The following is a 21,563-nucleotide window of genomic DNA, read 5'->3' as shown; positions in this document are numbered from 1 at the left end:
GCTCACGCCTATAATCCCAGCATTTTGGAAGGCTGAGGTTGGGAGATCATTTGAGGTCAGGAGTTCAAGGCCAGCCTGAGCAACACAGTGAGAGGCTGCCTCTACAAACAAAAATTTTAATTAAAAAAAAAAAAATTAAAAATATAAAAGATGTAAACATTTGATTTTTAAAAAATTTAAATATTCAAAATTTAAAAATTAGAGACCACACCATCTCCACAGGCATGGTGGCATATGCCTGTAGTCCCAGCTACTTGGGAAGCTGAGGTGGGACTGTTCGCAACCAGGAGTTAGTTCAAGGTTACTGCTGTGAGCTATGATCACATCACTGTACTCCAGCCTGAGCAAGAGAGTGAGACCCTGTCTCTAATATGTGTGTATATGTGTGTATGTGTGTATGTTTAAATATATATAAGAACTGACCTTCAGAGGGGGAGGCTAACCTCACTCTATGTGACTCAAACCACCACTATCAGGGGGCAGATCTGAAATTTGGTTCTGAAATTCCTGCTGTACTTCCTACTGTCCCATAGACAGGAGCGGCTCCTAACACAGCCTACTCAACAGATACAACTTCTTAAATGACTTTTTTAAATTATGAGAAGAGTACTAGTGAGTGAAATTTCAACACCATATAAACTCAGTGAGATCCCACATGTATGAGACTTTTTCTACATGGATGGTGAGAAGTTCAAAAGCAAAGAGTAAGAAAATGGAGCTGGAGACAAAGGCCTTCTTGGCCCCTGGAACAGGCCTGTGGTACTCCAGGGTGGACTCGCCTGCCTCGGCCAACCAGCAAGGAGCCAAACAGGGACTTTGCAGGAAACGAGTTTCCTCTTCCAGTCAAATTAAGGCTGATGTAAGAGCTCCATACATTTTTAGCATAACGCAAACATAGGAGGTTCTGAAAATGACAATGACTCTGGGCTCAGTAGGGCCAGCAAGGAGGGGCCCTGTGAGTGCCAGCCCAGGCTTGGCGCCTGGCCACCTGGCCCCAGGGAAATGCCCTCATAGCCTCTACCTCAGGCTGATATGCTCTCCTCAGCTCCTTCAGGGAATTCTATCAAAAACACAAATCTTGCTGGCTCAGTCAAATGCTAAATGTAAAGAAATACGGGATCAGATAACAACTCTGGTGCGTTAACTATGTGCTTCTCAATCAAGAGCTGCGTCTTTCCGGTACCGCACAGCGAGTGCCCAGAATACATTTGTTAAGGGAACCAATGAATGAGCAAACACAAACACACAGCTGTTTAGGAAATTCCTGAATGCCAAGCTCTTCTCTGGGTCCTGGATAAAGTGGATCTGAAGGGTGGGTAGAGAGAGCTGATCAATTTTAATATAATTTGAGGTACTTGTTATTTTTCAGATTTTTTTTTTTTTTTTTTTTTTTTTTTTTATGAGACAGAGTCTCGCTCACTCGGTCACCCAGGCTGGAGTGCAGTGACGCGATTCCGGCTCACAGCAACCTTTGCCTCCCAGGTTCAAATAATTCTCCTGCGTCAGCCTCCAAAGTAGCTGGGATTACAGGCCTATGCCCCTACACCTGGCTAACTTTTACATTTTTAGTAGAGATGGGGTTTCACCATGTTGGCCAGGCTGGTCTCGAGTTCCTGACCTCAAGTGATCCACTTGCCTCGGCCTCCCAACGTGCTGGGATTAAAGGTAATTTTCACAGATATTTTAATTACATGAAGAATAGCTATACTAAGAATATCTTTGCTGCATTCTTATAACTATTTACATGAAGGCAATTGTGAAATGATCTCTGCTTTCTCCTCTGAAAATCAAGGAGTTAAAATTAAATATGCAACATCTCTGTCTTCAACACTCCAGGATTCCATATGCAAAATACAACACAGCTCTGAGCCAAGAGAACAGTCATCATTAATGGTCCCAGGGCTGATGATGAGGAGTGATGGCAGCTCTGTAACCTCATCTAGAGTAAGCAGTACCTGATACTTAATTTTTAAGTGAAAAGAGGCTACCATGCATTTCTACGTTATCAGCAATCACTCAGCAGGGAGAGGACCACAAGCTTTCTCAATAGGTGCAAGTATCCTAAAAAGAGACTGCCTACTCCTTTCCTTGGTGTGTAACTGATGTAAGGGTCTACAGGAATACAAGTATCCCAGTAGTACCTTTTGAAGATTAAAGAAACAAAAATTGGGTGAGCTACTAAAGCAGAACAATCTAGAATTCATTTAGTACAATACATCTTGCATTTCAAACCCAGACAGTCCCTGCTTGTGTCACACATTGGTGATGCCTATCTGTTCAGCTGACAGACTCCAAACAAAGAAAAGTAGCCTCAGAGATGAAGCGTTAACTGCAGTGGGGGAAGGAGAAAGCGAAAATCAAGATAGTCAGGTATGAGGGCCCCAGACGACAAAGAGAAAGAGAGAAAAGTAACGGCTGTTTTCCAAGTCTAATTAAGTTAGGAAACAAGTCAGAAAACATTGCCAAAGACAGTACTCACTGAAAAGAGATGCCACTAAAAAAACTAAACAGATTGTGAACAATACTTTTTGTGAAAAAAGAATTTCATCAACATGACTGATGTATGTAACCTAAATTAGAAAACTTTTTTTTTTTTTAAAGAGACAGAGTCTTTGTCGCTCAGGTTAGAGTGCAGTGACGCTATCAGCTCACTGCAGCCTCCAACTCCTGGGCTCAAGCAATCCTCCTGCCTAAGCTTACTGGGTATCTAGGGTTATAGGCGTGCACCACACACTAGGATAATTTTTATTTATTTATTTTTTTTGTGGAGACTGAGTTTCACTATGTTGCCAGGCTGGTCTCAAACTCTTGGCCTCAAGCAATCCTCCCAGTTTGGCCTCCTGAAGTGTTGAGATTATAGGCATGAGTCACCATTCTAAGCGCCAAATTGGAGAACATTTTAACTACAATTAAAAAAAATTAAAAAAAAACTTCCTTTTAGAGAGAAGGCAAGTAAAAATTATATACTATGCAAAAACCTCAAGTCTCAGACGTACTGTTTTTAAAAAGATAATCCTATGTAACAATAAGAATGCATTTACTATAGATAGTAGGTTGCAGGTTGATCAGCTTATAGACTATGTAAAAAAAAAAATTAACATACTTGGACCTTAACGGCATTAACACATGAAAGGTCTATCAATACTTTGCTGTTTTCAAACAATCTGAAAAACCAGAACACACCATCCGATGTTTTTTCCCTTTACTCCAACAGTGAAACAAGGTAAAAAATAATAAGTATGATTGGATAACAATAAGGGAAACTCATTCCAGGAAAATCTAAGTTTGTATTACCAAATTTCACAGAACTAGTATACTCTTGTACTTGGAAGAGAAAAACTCAAATTCTTAGGGTTTGAAGAGACTGAAGAACTGTATACTACTACATATTAAAATACACTCATGCTTAAGGGGGTTGCTCTTCAGTGGTACTCAAGTCAGATCAATACCTAAAGCAAATAAGGAAGCAAATTCAATAACAGCTGAAGTCCAAAATCAAATCACACCTCTGGGAGGTGTATTTGTGGTTACAGATGTGAAAGAAGAGTGGGGGTTCTCACTAATCTATCTCATTCAGATCAGCACCTTAACTACTCCTTGGTTTTTGGAAATTGTCACTTGGCATGATTACAAATTTTGAGAGGTGGCTGTATTATTCCTACCAGCTTAATCTCATGACCAATCCTAACCTGTGGGCAGCCATGAAACAAGGCAAATTTACTTTAAAAAGTCAGTGATTTTTAAGACTGCTGATGTCTACTGTTGGAGAGAAGAACACTTAGCAAGTTCAGTTTTAGATTTCTACCATGAGGAATGAGTATTATCAAGTAAGGTAAGTCTTGATTTCGTACAGAATATAAAACTTCTGGCTAAGCCTGGCTCTCTCCTGTGAAATGCAAACAGACTTGTTGAAATTCAGGCGTAATACTGTTCTCTGACAGAATATAGTGATGTTAATAAAGGCAGAATGTTTTCATCCCAAATTAGCTGAGAAAAGATGTAGCAAAGGACACTGATAAAACCACTCTGAGAGGCTGACTTAAGTCAGCATGAGAGACGTGCCACCATGATTCTGAAAAAGAGACTGCCTACTCCTTCCCTTGGTGTGTGACCGATGTAAGGGTCTACAGGAATACAAGTCACAACTGCAGAAACAGCAAGTGTAGTGGCATTATTGCTTCGCATCAGGACCTCCTCCATAGAGGCACAGGCTACTGCATAGAGAATGCTGGGAGAACAAGAACGCATGGGGCCTTGCACAAGGTCAATCTCATAAGGAGGAGGAGTGGGGGGTAGTAAGAAAAGGAGGAGGAAGGGGCAAGCAGGGAAGGAGGGCAGAAGGAAAGAAGAGACAGATGACTCCAGCCCATCGGCATCCTAAACTTAGCACAGAGCAAAGAACTAGTATCACTATCACTGCATTCAAATGCACATGTTACTCCCACTAGTGTCTTTCATTATAGTTTAAACTGTACTGCTAAAGGTAAATTAGAAATGTCACCATATTCTCAGCATTCTAACAAATGGGTTTTCACACCTTCAATTCCTTTGCTGCTTTTTCAATTCAGTTCCCATCTGTACTGAGCATGCTCAATGCCAGGTCTGGGTGCTAAGATAACAGGACAGGTCTCTATGGACAGGAGGGCTCAGATACATTCACTTTCTAAGGTGACTTGCAGTGAATTATGTAATTATATACTCTCTTCTTTAAAAGACATTTTTAAGCCAAGTAATGTCATTAGTTTCAAGTGTACAAAAAGCAAATGTGTGAAACAAATGGTAAGAAAATTCTCTAACACACCAAGAATTCAAATGTGTCTTTGGTTTAAAGCAGAGGAAAACGAATGCCAAAGTTTGTTAAATACATCTCATTTAATTTAGGTATGATATGATAGGGTCAAACGTTATTAGATTTCAATTTGCTTGCTTTAATCATTTCATAACAACCATATAACATAAGTGAGCATTCTCCAGTATACTTCCCATTTAAGGATGATAAAAAATATTGTGTAATGAGAGAACAAAATAATTACTACTATCTTTATTCTTAAGTTGATTTTTAAATTTCATAAAAATCCAAGAATATACTGCCTTTTAAAAAGTAGCCCCTAATAAGAATAAAAGGATCTTTGGACACATAACCCTTGACTATTCACTCTAGTAGTCAATCATAACCAAAGCCTTTATGAATGAGCCTTTGTGACCAAAGTTTAGACAGTGACTTAAACTAACGATGAGACGACTGAACTTGCGGCCATTCTTCCCTACTACTGTTAGATATTCCCCCACACTCCGGGTCACAATGTCCCATTCTGAACACATTTACTGATAGTGCTATTTTTACTTTACCATTATCATAGAGGCCTCTCAGTTACAGAGTACGCACTATCCGCCCAGCACAATGTATTTATATACACCACCTCATTTAATGCTTACAGCAACCCTCAGAAGTAGGTATTATCTCCATTCTGCAGAAGATCACAGTACATAAGCTACTAACATACCTCAAACACTTCTCATGTGCCAGCTCATGTTGCAACTCACATTCCTAACCTCACATTCCTATGATCTGGGCACTACTGTTATTCTGCTTTGATGGATGAAGAGGCTGGCACATCGAGTAAACAGCTTTTCCAGGGCTGTACATATTGCACATGGCAGAGTCCAGGTCCTGACCCAGGTCATTCTAACATTAAAGCCCACACTCTTACCCTCAGCACTGAGGAGTGTGGCTTTCCAGAACTGCACTCTGTCACTAGACATGAGAAGAACTGAAACAATGGACAGGAAGGGGGCCAGGACTGGTTTGGGCAGAGCCAGACCTTCCAACCCATAAGTCGGCTGATATATCCAGCTGGGACACTCTCCCTGCCCAAGTTTTCCTGAAGGAACTCACCATAAGAAAACAGAAGCCTTGCTTCAAAGCTGGCAACTCAATGATACCCAGTGCACAAGACCCAAATGACAGGGTTTCTGAATGTCCAGGGCACTAGGCATTCCAGGATAACAAGCCTTGGTCTAGACGGATGCTCCATGTCCATTCAATGGTCATCTGTCCCTTCGTTACCACAGCCCACTGTGTCCCTCGGCCATAGTAGCATCTGGACTACGGATTTTGTTACTCAGGCTCTCGGTTACCCAGGTCTGTTTCAGGAGGGACTGCTGGAATTTACGGCAAAATTGTTTTGGGATATAGTGGCGGGCATCCAGTGATGGGAGGGCTCAATTCCAAGGGCGCGTGGGGAGGTTAACAAAGGCTACCAGGGAAAGGTAGTAGGAGAGCCGAGTCAGGCACCAGAGGCAATGCTCTGGCATCCCAGGAGGGAGGCAGGAAGCCAGAGTAAGAGGCAGTCAGCAGGAGGAAGACGTGTGGCAATCAACTGACTTGCAGCTGACAGCTTAAGAATGGATAGAGACACTGTGAAAAATAAAATTAATTTTTTTTACTTTTTAGTAATAGCCATTCTGACTGCTGCGAGATGGTACCTTGTTGTGGTTTTAATTTGTATTTCTCTGATAATTAATGACATCGAGTATTTTTTCATGTTTGTTGGCTGCTTGTATGTCTCCTTTTGAGAAGTGTGTCTGCATGTCTTTTGCCCAACTTTTAACAGGACTATTTGGTTTTGTTTGTTGAAATCATTTACGCTCCTTCTGTAGAGGAAAGGGAAGGATTATATACTATTGGTGGGATGTAAATTAGTTTAGACACTATGGAAAGCAGTTTGGAGACTTCTCAAAGAACTTAGAACTACCATTTGACCCAGCAATCCCATTATTGGGTGTATAACTGAAGGAAAATAAATCGTTCTACCAAAAAGACACATGCATTCATATGTTCATTGCAGCACTATTCACAATAGCAAAGACATACACTCAACCTAGGTGTACATCAATGGTGGACTGGATTTAAAAAATGTGGTACATACACAGCATGGAATACTACACAGCCATTAGAAAAATGAAAGCACATACTTTGCAGCAGCATGGACACAGCTGGAGTCCATTATCCTAAGCGAATTAATGCAGGAACAGAAAACCAAATACAGCATGTTCTCACATATAAGTAGGAACTAAACACTGAGTAGACATGGACATAAAAATGGGAGCAAAAGGCACTGGAGACTACTGGGGGGGGGGGGGTAACAGTGGGAAAAGCCTGAAAAACCTATTGATGGGGTACTATGGCTGCTACCTGGCTGATGGGATCATTTATATCCCAAACCTCAGCATCACACAATATACTCACGTAACAAACCTGTATGTGCACCTCCTGAATTTAAAATAACAATAGAAATTATTTTTTTACATGAAATCGATGTCTCAAGAGCCACACTGGAGTGGATTTACCACAGTTCTCAGCTTAGGGAGAAGTTTACCACTCCTGCGCTCCACCCAAGATAAGGGTGTTCACCTTGCCACATGAGTCCAGGTTCTCTATGGAACACTGGAACAACTAATGCATTCCTAACACAATGGGAGGTAAGTGCTCTGGATCAGAAAGTGACTACAAAACACCATCAAATAAACAAGTGCATAATAGGTGTGCCAGTGGCCCCCAACTCATAGACATCATTATTTAGATTAACAAAGGCCAAGAACAAAAATAAGTCACAGTATTTACCAGAAATTACGAAGTCATCTTTACCCCAATACTTTCACTCATAGGGTTAAGGGATTTAATACAGACTGAATACCTGAACATTAGTACGTGCATGGAGAAAAAAATAATTAAAGAATGTGCACCTAAATCTAACCAGTATTTTATCTGGAGAGCAGCTTTTGAGTAGAAAGTTGCATTCTGTGCTACTTATCTGTAACATTTATTTGTTTGCAACAATTACATTATGTTAGTAATTAAAAATGTATATACTAGGTCCCATGTCCAGTGAGAATATCCACATATTCAGTAGCTGGGGAACAGTACACCGTTTCTGTTTTACTTACCCCATGAGAGATTATAATTCTAACAGTCCCAATTGGGGAAGTTAAACATCCACTGAGTGTTCAGAATTCTCAGGAAAAAAAGCCACTGCAAGTAAATACCCAGGCAAGTTCAGAGAGAGTGGCGAGAAGCGCATGCATTGCAGGGCCAGTGGGATAGCAAAGGTGGGGCGGGTGCTGGGATCAGCCTCTCAGCCAAACCAATGGCAAAGCATCTGCCCCCCACCAGCCGGCACAGAGGCTGGGGAGCCAGTTCTACAAGGATGGTTTTTGCCAATCTCCCCATTCCCGCCAGGGCATGGGAAGTTGGAATACAGTGTGTGTGCTTAGAACAGTGACCAGCACAGGGCAGACTCCACAAGTTTGCTAAATTAATATATGTAAAGGAAGGGGGAGGAAGGGAAGGAAGAAAGAAGGAAGGAGGGAAGGGAAAGTAAGAATGAAAAAGGTGGGAAAAATTGGAGAATACCTAAATTCTGCTCAATATATAAAGGATCATATTTACTTTATAACCAGGTTTATACATGATTTTAATAATAACTTTTTAACATAATTACCTTTTATTTCCTTTTCAGGACTTAAAGAGCCTTGGTAGTTTCTAATTCAAGACGTAGAAGAAACAAGAATGCTGCTCTGGATGTCTAATTTGGAGATTTCTAAAAGGAAAAAGACACAGATTAAAAATCACGCTGGTGAATAAAAGCGATGAAAAGGTATCATTTAAAATTAAATTGCTTTTCCTCAAAGCCCATTTCTAATTCAGCTGCTCTAAGAAACTGTGAAACTGATTCTAAAAGAAAACAAAAATCTAAGTATAGGGCCAACTTCATGTATTCAATGGAAAATAAACTAAACAAGAGCCTGTGTGTGGCTATGTGCCTGGGGAATCCCGGCTTTGCACCGTTTCATACTCAACATCCCAGAAAGGACATGTCACTGCTTCTAACTCCCAGAATCATGCAGGAAATGATGGAGCCTCCTCACAAACAACTGCAAAACTGGGTAGGAAAACAGGTACGCTGTCCTCCAGAAACATTGTTAATGTTTGCAAAGGGAGAAGATATCACAGGACAGGTCCAGTAGCTTGTTCTGCCCTCCAAATGCAGTTCAGACCCAAGGTCATGAACAAGCAAACATTTCCGCTGGTCTTGGACTTCTTTTTCCTGGATTGAGGACAGATCTTGATGGCCTCACAGTCCCAAATTTCAAGTACAAACTATTTCATTGTCAGGGAAAATTAACATTGACTGGACCCAGAAACAACATGACTCCTTCTTACAAACAGGGAAAGAAACGGAGGCCCCTGGAGGAAATGGGGAAAGAAACGGAGGCTCCTGGAGGAAAGCCGCGTCTGCTGGACATGTTCTGCTTTTCCTGCACTTGGAGATACTGGGACGAGTCGTGAAAGTGGTGGTTATCAGGACGGCCCGCAATGCTAAAGAAAATACTGTGCTGAAAATCTTAACTGTCTCCTCCTCCAGCATCTGCTTTTGTCAGATACCATCAGTCCAAATGACTGCGTCTTTGTTTACTCGAAAGTGGGAGCCAACCCACAGGGAAGGAAGTGTCCTGTCTGCAATAGATATCTTCTTTATTGAGATTTACTGTATATTTTGCAGGTTTATAGGAGTAACCAAGGGAAAAATATTTTAAGGAGGCATTTGGGACTCCAGATAATGGCTAAAAACTACTTCATTAAGATCTATGCCAGCATCTTCAGCACTATCATCTGCTTTTTGGAGCAATGTGTAATGAATGATTCACTAAACATTTATTAGGAAGGCTGCAAATCCTGATCCAGATTTTGTATCACTTCAAAAAAATACAAAGAAAGCCTGAAAATGCCCAAATAACAACTAAGATTGATAGTCTCCACTCTTAAAACTTTCAAAACAGCCTACTTTCTCCTGTCCCATTACCTAACAAGGTTCAACAAGAAGATAAAGTAGACTAGTATTAGATTAAAATAGAAATATAAACTCCAAGTTCCATGGTTCTTTTTATTGCTTTAATACCTGAAATTTAAGATAGTATTTTATTAGACTGCTGAGGTATATGGAATTTCCAGAAACTCAAATTAATGAAATCATGTGATGTTATTATGTTAGAGAAATATTGATTTAAAATATATCTGGGCCCATATGAATTTGACTGTGGCCCAGAATAACAAAGCAAAGGGTTCTGTATTTTAATATTTTGCAATCAATATTTTTTGTGTTGGCCAAAAATTATATCTAAAATCCTTGTTCATTTTTTTCTCATGATTTTTGCCTTATCCTTCTCACACTTTTGAAGGGAGAAAATAGCAAAGAGCTGAACACTTACTAGAATGAATTCACCGTACAGAAAAGTCACTCAATTGTGATTGAGACAGGGAGTAATACCACATATGGAGAACTTCAAGACTGGATTTATCTTCAAAGTTGCCATGTGAAATCAAAACGATCCTAATAGAAATAATTCATAGCACAGATGCTTGAAACTTAGGGATCATACGGTCATCTGCTCCAGTTGTCTCATTTCACAGATGAGAAAAAGAAAGCCCAGAGTGGTTAAGTGACCACTTCAAAGTCACACAGCTAAGCCAGCTCCAGATGCCCAGATTTTCTAGGTATAAATCCAGTGCTCTATTAGATCATAGTGGATCTTTAATTTCCTAAATAACCTCTTAAGAGATTACAATTTCATCTATTTTAGCGTAAAACAAACACAAAAAAATCATTTCTACTCAGCATGATTACATCACAAGTCAACTTAACTTTCTGTCAATATAACCCACTGTTCAAAGTTATCAAGGGCATACTCTGCCTTTTGTGCCAGCGATAAAGCTAGATTAAAATATGAATGCCCATGAGAAATCCAAAATGAAATTTGGGATATTCTTAGGTTGTCTAACCTAGATAAATCTAATACAAAAATATTATACAGTTTCCCTGTCTTATTCATAGTCATATCATAATCATAGGTTTGCTGCAACACATTTTCAAGTAGATTTATAGTCTCTCAAGCAAAACATAGGTATTCTACTCAAAGCTTACATAACCAGTTTTGAAAGTAGAATTTCACAATGATTTAGTATTAGATCTATCAGTTCAGACTGAATTCGTATTCACTGAAACCCTAGAATCACTGCAGAGCACTTGGGTCACCCAGGTCAGCAGCTTATTAACAATAGTCATGTGTTGACTCTCCCATTATTGATTGCTGCACAGTGCTAGGTGCATGAGAACCGAAAAGCACCAGATGGTGTCCTGCCCACTGTGGGCTGACGATGAATGTCACCAAGGAAGTCCTTCAGAGCAGCACTGGAGTTAAGGTTTGCACAGGATGAGAGTTTAACTGTGAGTGTGTCTTTAGACGGGTAGTTAGTAAATCCACATGGAGTTTTCCGGGGCAATGTGAACTGACAGATTCCGTGGAAATAAAGAGTATATGCAAGCAAGCAAGGTAAAATAAATGAAATCCAGCCAACGGATGACAGAAAAACTCTTCTACGCATGCCCAAAAAAGCACACATGCACACACACACAGTCAGGAAACAAAATGTCCATTAAGAAGAACTCTTTTCTAGAAACTGTGAAAGCAACAAAATATTTTCCTTATATTTCTTTTTATAAACTCACTAATGATATTAAAACTAAGTGCCAAACAACCATATTAAGGGAGAAAAAAGGACAAGATGTCCTTTCCAACATATATCAAAAAGAAAATAAAGAAATGCCAAGAAAACACAGGAAGAGATCTTCAACATAATCAGGGAAATGCAAAATAAAACCGTAATGAGATACCACTACATATCAAATAAGATGGCTAATTTTAAAAGGTTTGAGAATATCAAGTGTTACCAGGAGCGGTGGCTCATGCCTGTAATCCCAGCACTTTGGGAGGCCAAGGCGGGCGGATCACCTGAAGTCAGCAGTTCAAGACCAGCCTGGCCAACATGGTGAAACCCCATCTCTACTAAAAATACAAAAAATTAGCCAGGCGTGGTGGCAGGTGCCTGTAATCCCAGGTACTTGGGAGGGTGAGGCAGCCGAATCACTTGAACCCGCGAGGTGGAGGTTACAATGAGCCGAGACCGTGGCATTGCAGTCCAGCCTGGGCAACAAGAGCGAAACTCCGTCTCAAAAAGAAAGTATCAAGTGTTTGTAAAGATATGAAACAACTTGGATTCTCATACAATGATTGTTGGAAGTTCAAAATGTTACAAGCACTTTGAAAACTAATTTGGCTGTTGCTTATAAAGTTAAGCACATACCATATGACCCAGCAATGCTACTACCAAGTATATACCCAAGACAAAATTGAAACAGAAATTCCACACAAAGATTTGCACAAGAATGTTCACAGAAGCCTTATTCATAATAACCCCAAACTTCAAAGAATCCAAACGTCCATCAACTGGTGAACGGATAAAAATTTGTGGTACATCACACAAGGGAATACTACTCAGTAATGAAAAGGAAATAATTACTGATGTATACAACAATGTAAATCAATTTAAAGAGCATTATACTATGGAAAAGAAGCCAAACACAAAAGACTACACATATGATCATATTTATATGGAATTTTAGAGAAGGGCAAACTAGAGCAATAGAAAGTAGATCAATGATTGGCACGGTCAGAGTGTGGGGGAAGGGACTGACTGCAAAGACGCCCCAGAGAACATGCTGTGTGATAGAGATGTTCTATTTCAGGATTGTGGTAGTGGGTGCATAACTGCCCATATTTGCGAAAATACATTAAACCATACACTTAAAATCGGTAAATTTAGTTATATATATATTGTAACTCACAAAAGTGCTTTAAAAAAAAAAAACTCAAGTGTTCTCATCTTTTAATATTCACAAACTTCCTCAATAAGCCCTGGGACTCTTTCAGTGGATGGTACTCAGCATTTTCAAATAATTAATAAGGATTATAGCAATCAATGATGGCTAAGTATCTGGAGACGACAAAAAAGAAAAACCAATAATCAATAATACTGCTTACAAGGAAACTAAATCATTCCCTTGTTCTACAACTTCTAGTAAGTTGTGACCTTACAATAGATTTCCAGAATATATTCTAATCCTATTTGGTCTGCAATAAATTTCTTCAATGTAAAAAGATAAACTTTCTAAAACTCTTGATAATCCATGGAGAGTGACATACAGGAGAGGGAAGATATAGCCCAAGGTCCCTGGGTTTTTTGGTAAACACTGTGAGAGACAACCCACTTGTCCTTGTTCATGTTCTTTTAAAAAGTTCCAAGAAGAAACTCAACGCCAGAAAAACAAAAAACAGTTGGGCCCAGGGATGCCAGAGTTGGAGACAAACTTTGACCAACTCTCCTCATCACTACACTAAAAACCCTGCCTGGGGAGGAGTTTATTTGCAATTTTCTATACAAATGATGTATGTAGAAGCATGACCATATGTAAAAGTTTGATTGTATGTAGAAGATTGATAATATGTGAAAAACATGACCAGCAGCTGTACCTGCACTGCCTTTATTCTACCTCTTCATACAATGACAGCTAACCAGCCTAATGAAAGCCCCGTTTTCACCACAGTTAGGGAAGGCACTGCTCTGGGAACTATCCTGGTGTCCTTACTTCTTGCAAGTAATACAATCCCCTTGTTAAATCCAGTTGTGGTCACTGGACTGTCAACCGCCAAGAAACTGAACCCACCCATTGTGTGGGTAACAAAGACCAAGAATGTGTAGAAAAAAACAGTCAATGTGGAAACTTGAAGAATTATAGACCAGATTATAAATCAACTCCAAAACTATTCTTAAAAACACTTTGATATGCTAAATGGGAAAAACCTCTTAAGCATCCACAAGGCTTTGTCTCTGAGTCTACTAGAAACTCTTATCTATAATATGTAAACAAGATATAAGACAGGCTTATCAAAGTGATTACGATGATTCAAGGTTGACAATGACTAAAATGATATACAATAGAATCATGATTCCAAATGTGCTAAGCTAGAACAATTTTACAGTACTAAAACAAGTGCAGGTCAAAATAATAATTAAACTACATTTACTCAACACATATTTCCTGATGGGCTGGGCTGGCATAGTTTAGTCACTACACTAGATGAAAAAGGACAACAAGATTAAGTAAAAAAGAGTCCTTGCTCTTACAAAGTTCATCATCCAAAACAAGTAAGTAATACAATCCACAGTAGAAGCTCAAACTATGTTATGTGAAAAAAGCCTGCAAGTTTATCACTCAACTGTTAGCTACGGCATAAATACTAGTGAAATTATAGGCTGCACTATCAGAAGCATTGCGTTCAGTACAAATATACACAAGCACTACCCTGTACTCAGTGGGTCAACCCATGTACCAGGCGTAAAGGGGATGTTCTATTATGCTGTGAATGTACTCATTACAAGCCCCCTTCTAAAGTCCAGTTGAAGGTGTCATAATCTTGTATAGTGTTGCAAACCCCCACTACTAAGTCCCTAAGATGATGCATGAGTCTAGAAAGACCATCGACCTCCTGTCCAATCCAAGTTGGTAAGATCTAGCAGAAACTGAGGCATGGGTGGACAGGATGTGGACATAAAAATATTCACGTCAACTAGGGAAGTGCCTGTCATGTGGAGGAAGAGACATCATTCTGAGTAGCAGACGTTATAGAGAGGTTATACAGCTCGTGATAAGAACATCCTGGCAACTGAACAATCTCAAATCTGAATGGACTGAGTGGATCTAAGGTAGGGACACCTGGCAGCAGCTACAAATTTAGTAATACTCTCATCCTTAATTAATCTCAGTGTGACACTCAGGTCATTACCATCACCTCACAACCTGTCTCCCAACACCAGCCTTTCAGCAAAATTAATCTTTCTCATATCCAGTTGCGACCATGCCCTCCTGCCATCACGCCTATAATTTTTACACTTTCACTGTTCCTCATCACCTATAAGATCAAGGCCAAACATTTCTCAGGATGGCAGACAAGCTCACTATGGATGGAGTCTCATCTACCAATGTTCCCATTTGCTATGTTCCAGCTATTCAGAAGCACTGCAGCACCCTCTCATCAGGCCATGCTTCTTCTTGCCTTCCCACTGTGCACATGCTACCCACTGTCTGAAATACCCACTGTCTGAAACACCCCTGTCTCCTGCTGTGAGTCTGGAGACTTTCAGCCCATGCCTCCCTAGTTCAGACAGTGCTGCCTTTGAGAAACATTCCCTTGACCTCTCTGAGCTTTGACCACTTCTCCCCTTCATGCCCACGGTGGCTTGCTCGTCTCCACGAAAACATTTGCCCCAGATATAAAGGTTAGTTATAGCTGTATCTCCCCACTAAACCACAAACCCCTGCCTGGTTATCTTAATCACTGGGACGTGGCCCAGGATGTGACACTTCATAGATATTTTTGAATGAGTGGGATTCCAAGACAGTAAATTAGCCATGTTGTTTATGTCCTGTCTGCAGTGTATCAATGTGGGTTATGCAGCAGATATAGTGTAAGCCCAGGCAAATACCATTATTATAAGTCTACAGAAGATAGAAGGTGAGCAACTCTCTAAAGGATCCAGGCTGCCTTAAGTTGGGATATAGTATAAGAACCAAAATGATTAGCTAATGTACTCTCTTTGGAATTCTGAAGTCAACTGAGTTCAAAGCCTGCCTCCACGGCACTATGTGACCTTGAGTAACTAACTTAACCTCCTGGTCTATAAAAAGGTAATTATAGCCCCTTCCTGCAAGGGTCACTGTGAGGATCAAATAATAATTTATTATAAAAAAGTGGGCAAAGGAATAGACACAGCGCACACACTCACTCAATGCTGGCTGGCTGTTCAGCAGCAGCACTGAGTAAGGCAGAGTTGGGCTAAGTCCTTGCCACTATTATTCATAACGTACCTTGGACAAACCAAGTTGGGCAATTTGTTTTTTCATCAACAAATAGAAATAATGCCTACTTTGGAGGAATGTATGTCAACAAAATAATATATGTAAAAATGCCAGGCACAGAGGAGTCACTTAATAAAGTTCCTTCTATCCCCTTTTTGGTTATGGATGATTGATTTCCCAACAATCTGAAAATTTTCCTTTTCTTTCCAAAAAAGGCAGGCTTATACAATTAGAGACATCTTTCTGAGGTTCAAACTAATAAGACCCAAATCACCTCTCTGCAATGCTCCTCACATGCTATGGAAAAAGACAACTTAAAGAGAAGCCTTTTTATGTATTCTAATTATTTATTTTTATTTGGACCGAGTTGAAACAGATCTGTACATTTCTCTGAGTTTTACAAAAAAAAGAAAAAAAAAAGAAAAGCACATTGAAAGTTTCATTAAATTTACTCAAATGTAGCCCATCACTTTTGTTCATTGATTCTCTATAAACAATAACATTTAGCAAATCCATATATGGTCAAAGAAATGTTACGCCAAGATAGAAATTTCTGGAAAATGCCATGATGGAAAAACCTATAAGTGCTTAGTACAATGTAGGGTCACAAAATCTTTTTAAGGATAAATATACTTGGTTGCAAATTAAAGATAAATATACCTGGTGGCAAAGAATACAGTTTTTTAAACAGAGTACTACACAGCTCACATTTTCATTTTTAACACTCCTAAAAATGGTACTCAGACACAGCTTATTATACAAATACACGTTTTCAAAGCTAGCACATTACTGACTGGATATGATCTAATTAATAATGCTCTCATTTTCCATGATTTCAATGATTTTGAATCAACAGCTGGAAATCCTAACTCATCTAGAAAAGACGAATACAATGACAAAGCAAACACAGAGTTTATAGTAAAGTTCCCAGCCAACATGTGAGCAACAGCTAGATGGAACTACTATTTAGATCCCCATATATGAATGTAAACAAGGGTAACTCTGATATGTTTTGTGGGACTACCATGCTATTCTAGGCAGGAGAGAATAGTAGGGCTACCTTCCTTAAAAACGTTTGAACTTGTGCAGGACCTGAGATTCACGAGTCCGAAATATATTGGGAAATATTTACTTTTTCATCAGCCCAGTTCTTCCAAAATCACTGTACCTCTTCGTCCAGCAAAAACTGTTGCAAAAAAACATGTATTTTGTAGCTGCTAAGTTTTACATGCAAAATCCTTTATTAGCTGACATCATAAAAAAATACTTATTTAAAGTAAAAACATAGGGGCAAAGCAGAAAGCATTTCTCTTATCTGGAGGCTGATCTTTTAAATTATTATTTTTCAATGACTATCTATTAAATCACTCGCTGTGTTGCTTGAAAAATAAAAATAAAAATTATGTAATAGTACTTAAGTAACCCTAGAATACCATGCCAAGAAATTAAGTCAACAAATTTGTTTTCCACTAAGATTATAAACTGGCGGTTTTCCATACTTCCATGTATTGAGAGTTCTGATGAAATTCATCTCTCTTTTAATTTTTTTTCCTTAAAAAAATTAGTCTCCACCATATATTCAACATCGGATGCAGGGACTCTAAGTCTCACATAATCTGTCTGAAAGACACACAGGCTCCTGGGGCTCATCACCTGCGAGGGCAGGGCTTTCCCACACTGTTTTTCTGCCCCTGGAGAGACTAATCACTGTCTAACAACCCCCTGGGTTTGGGCTTTCTTGTCTAGAAGTATAATTGGAGCCTTCTTCAAGTGCTTTCCAGAGCAGGTGGCAATGATTTCAGGCCAAATAATTTCTACTTTTGGCTTTCCTTAAGAAAAGCTATTCAGTTCCTTAATAAGCAAGTGTAGAACAATGCCAATATCAATACTGATGTTTTCTGCTGTTCTACAAAAATTAAGCATAATGTTAGTAAAACATAACAGAATCTACTGGATGCTTTTTTTAAAGGTTGAAATATAAATTTTATTGAGACATCATGTTGCATATTATTAAATTTTTTTAAATTGAAGTAAAAATGTATGATGTAAAACTGACCAACTTAACCATTTTTAAGTATACAGTTCAGTGGAGTAGGTACTATCACACTGTTGTACAACCATCACCACCACCCATCTCCAGAATTCCTTTCATGTTGCAAAACTGAAACTCTGTACCCTAATTCACCCCTATTTCTCCCCATCTACAGCCCCTGGAAACCACTATTGTACTTTGTCACCATTGTCTACTCTAGGTACTTTGCATAAGTGGAATTATGCAGCATTTGTCCTTCTTTGACTGGGTTATTTCACTTAGCATAATGCCCACATGGTTTGCCCATCGTGTAGGGCATGTCTACTGGGTACTTCTTAACTTCTCATGTCAAGGGACATTTAGCTTTCAGCATAGAAGCACAGAGTTAGGTCTTTCTCACCAGTAAAGCTCTTGTATATGAACAGGCTAACTATTAATCATTGTGTTTATGAAAGTGAGAGCCTGACTACACTCGCAGGACAGAGAGACTAGCACCAACAGCACTCCAGAATGCTGCTCACAGCTCAGCTTCCTTCTCACTTGTGCACCCCAGAAACTCTCAACACTGGCTCCCCAGCAAGTGGAATGCTAGAGCCAGGTCATAAAGTATGTGTGTAAAACAATTAGGGTAAGGTTTCACTGCAGATTGAACTTGCCATATTTAATGTCTGCTATATGTTCTCTTTAGAACTTCAGGGAAATTAATGTCAGTGTTGTTAAATGTATTGTCATTTAGTAGTCAGAACAACCCAGAGTAAAACTGAGATTCCAAGTTGGGGTTAACTGCAAAATATACGCCTTTAACCACTGTGCTATAAATGCTACCTTGTTCAACCAAGTTGGTATTGGATAAAATAATATTGGTTGATCAACTAGGCTGAACAAGGTAGCATTTATAGCACAGTGGTTAAAAGTGTATATTTTGCAGTCAACCCCAACTTGGAATCTCAGTTTTACTCTGGGTTGTTCTGACTACTAAATGACAATACATTTAACAACATTGATACAGTAGCTGAAATGGTAAATAATTACATTTAAACCATAAGTAGTAGTAACGCTAGGAATCCGTTCTGTGTTTGTGTCTTTAACTTTTTATGTTTTCTGGCTTACATGTGATTGGGCAGTTCCATAACTAAAAAAGAGTGTCTCAGGACAAGTCCTACAGAGCAATGCTTGGTTTTATTTATTTATTTATTTATTTATTTATTTATTTATTAATTACTGCCTTTCAGATATCCTATTTGGTTGGCAGGTATCAGTAACCAGAGGTGACCCAATAGAATAGCACAGATACCACAGATTTTAGACTTGGATAAAAGAAAAATTAGAAGAATGTCACTTAACACATTCAACTGGGCACTGATGGTCATCCAGTGCTTCCAACTGGTGAAACCCAATCAGCATCCACGGGGAAAGAAAACTCACTGACACTTTATACTTTGGGGCACTTGCTTTAAAAATGCATGTGAGACTTCTGTGTCTAATGAGAAGCACAAAAAAGCCTTCCACCCTATGGCAACAAAAAATTTTACCTGGACAAAATAAAAAGTCACTTTTCTATGGGCCTAGCAAAAAATAATAAATGGAAAGAAGCCTAAGTCCAGGAAGAAAGTAACCTTTCCTGGGTGAGCTGAAAGCCACAGCAGCTTCCCCATCTGAGCAAAGACTGCTTCGTCTAGATCAGGAGGAACAGGTCATCGGAGAGAGACTGGCAGTAATAAGGACAGAAACACAAGCCTCAGACAGTGGCATGCACTGGTGGGACAGACTGGAAGCTAGAAGAACAAATGCAAACGCAAATTACTTTCCTAATAAGCCTTCTGATCTCCCGCCACCTTCCTCCAGCCTCCCAAATTAGACAAAAAAGCAACAGTGGAAAGGGTAGAAGGCTGAGAGAAATCATGTAGCCCATATACTCTCATGATGCTTCATTCAATCTTTTAATCCAACAGGAAATCAAAGATCTAAAATTGTAGACCAACTTTCTCCCAGCTGAAATACTGACATGAACTTTTTTTTTAAAAGGCTGATCAGGTGAACTCGATCTAATTAAAAGTGTAACTCCAACCTTAACTAAACGTTCAGGGATCTAAATATACAGCTCCTTAGCCTTATCTCCATTAAGAAGAGAGCTAGCACTCTTGAGAAATGAAACAAACAATTTTGTGTATACCTGAATACAATTTAAAAATTTAACACTGAAAATTTTAAAAATTACAAAATATATTTAAAAATGGGAAAATATAATCCACAAGTAAAAATAAACACAGTAAGTAAGAACAGAATCTCAGATGACTCACTTAGTGAGCTCACTAGTGAAGGACTTTAGAACAACTACGTCAAATATATTAAGGCGTTTACCGCAAATAAAAAAAATCTAATAGGAGAAGAGATGGAACATTTTCAGACAGAAATAAAAACTGTAAAATAGCACTAAATAAAATATAAGACTAAAATATAATTCAAATTAAAAATTTATTGAAGGGCTTGCTAATTGGACTTTGTAGACGGAAAAAAAAAGGAATTTACTAAATCAAAGAGAGAAAAGCAACTGGAAACAAATTAAGTGCAAGTGACTTGCAAGATAATACCAAACAATAAAATATATGGACAATTAGAGAGAGAATGATAGGATTAAAAATATTTGAACAAATGTAGATTGAATGTACCAAATTTGGGAAAAAAAATCAACCAAGAATGCTCAATGAACTCAAAGCAGACAAATACAAAGAAAAACCTGCCTAAGCATAACTGAGTCTAATTGCTGAAAATAAAACATAAATGAAAAAAATTTTAAAAAGCAGTAAGACAAGAAAGACATTACATACAAGGGAACAAAGATAATGATAGCCAACTTCTTTTTAGAAACAAGGGAGGCCATAATAGACCAACATAGTTACAATGCTGAAAGAAAAGGAAGCTGACAACCTAGAATACTACATACTTGGCAACAAAATGAAGGCAAATAACAGAAGTCTTCAGCTAAATGAAAGCTAAGAAAGTTAATCACCAGCAGACCTACCCTATAATAAACAATAGAGAATGTTCTTCAGGCTGAAGGGAAATAATACCAAATGAAAAAAAATTAGATCTCAGGAAGAAATGAAGAGCACAAGAAATGGCAAATGTGTGGATTTATAGATAAACACTTTTTCCTTTTTCTTTCTTTCTTTTTTTTGTTTTTGAGACAGAGTCTCACTCTGTTGCCAGGCTGGAGGGCAGTGGCGCGATCTCGGCTCACTGCAACCTCCGCCTCCTGGGTTCAAGAGATTGTCCTGCCTCAGCCTCCTGAGTAGCTGGGACTACAGGCGTGTGCCACCATGCCCAGCTAATGTTTATATTTTTTCAGTAGAGATGGGGTTTCACCATGCTGGCCAGGATGGTCTCGATTTACTGACCTTGTGATCCGCCTGCCTTGGCCTCCCAAAGTGCTGGGATTACAGGCGTGAGCCACCGCGCCTGGCCTTTTCTTTTTTATATTTACAAAAAGATATTTGTCTGAAAAGTTAAAAATAATGTATTGTGAGGTTTACAACAAACATACAAGTAAAATAGAGAACAGCACAAGGACAGTAAAAGTAAAGGAGGGTAAAGGAAATATACAGTTGTAAGATTCTTATATTTAATGTGAAGAGGTAAAATATTCATTCAATGTAGACGGTGATTCTATATCTATCTATCTATCTATCTATCTATCTATCTATCTATCTATCTAT

At 38.9% G+C, this 21,563-nt stretch overlaps 1 protein-coding gene across 1 annotated transcript in view; it reads right to left on the bottom strand.

The window, feature by feature from the left end:
* FAM110B (family with sequence similarity 110 member B) overlaps positions 1 to 21,563 on the bottom strand; it is a 153,039-nt gene that overhangs the window by 107,614 nt on the left and 23,862 nt on the right. Inside the window, exon 2 of the mRNA XM_023222423.2 lies at positions 8,502 to 8,600. The gene's annotated coding sequence lies outside the window, so the exon portion shown is untranslated. The remainder of the gene's footprint in view (positions 1 to 8,501; positions 8,601 to 21,563) is intronic.

This window comes from Piliocolobus tephrosceles, chromosome 7 (assembly GCF_002776525.5).
Source record: "Piliocolobus tephrosceles isolate RC106 chromosome 7, ASM277652v3, whole genome shotgun sequence".
In the NCBI taxonomy this organism is placed as follows: Eukaryota; Metazoa; Chordata; class Mammalia; order Primates; family Cercopithecidae; genus Piliocolobus; species Piliocolobus tephrosceles.
Note: the sequence above shows the minus strand (reverse complement) of the source record. Positions and strands in the feature narration are given on the sequence as shown.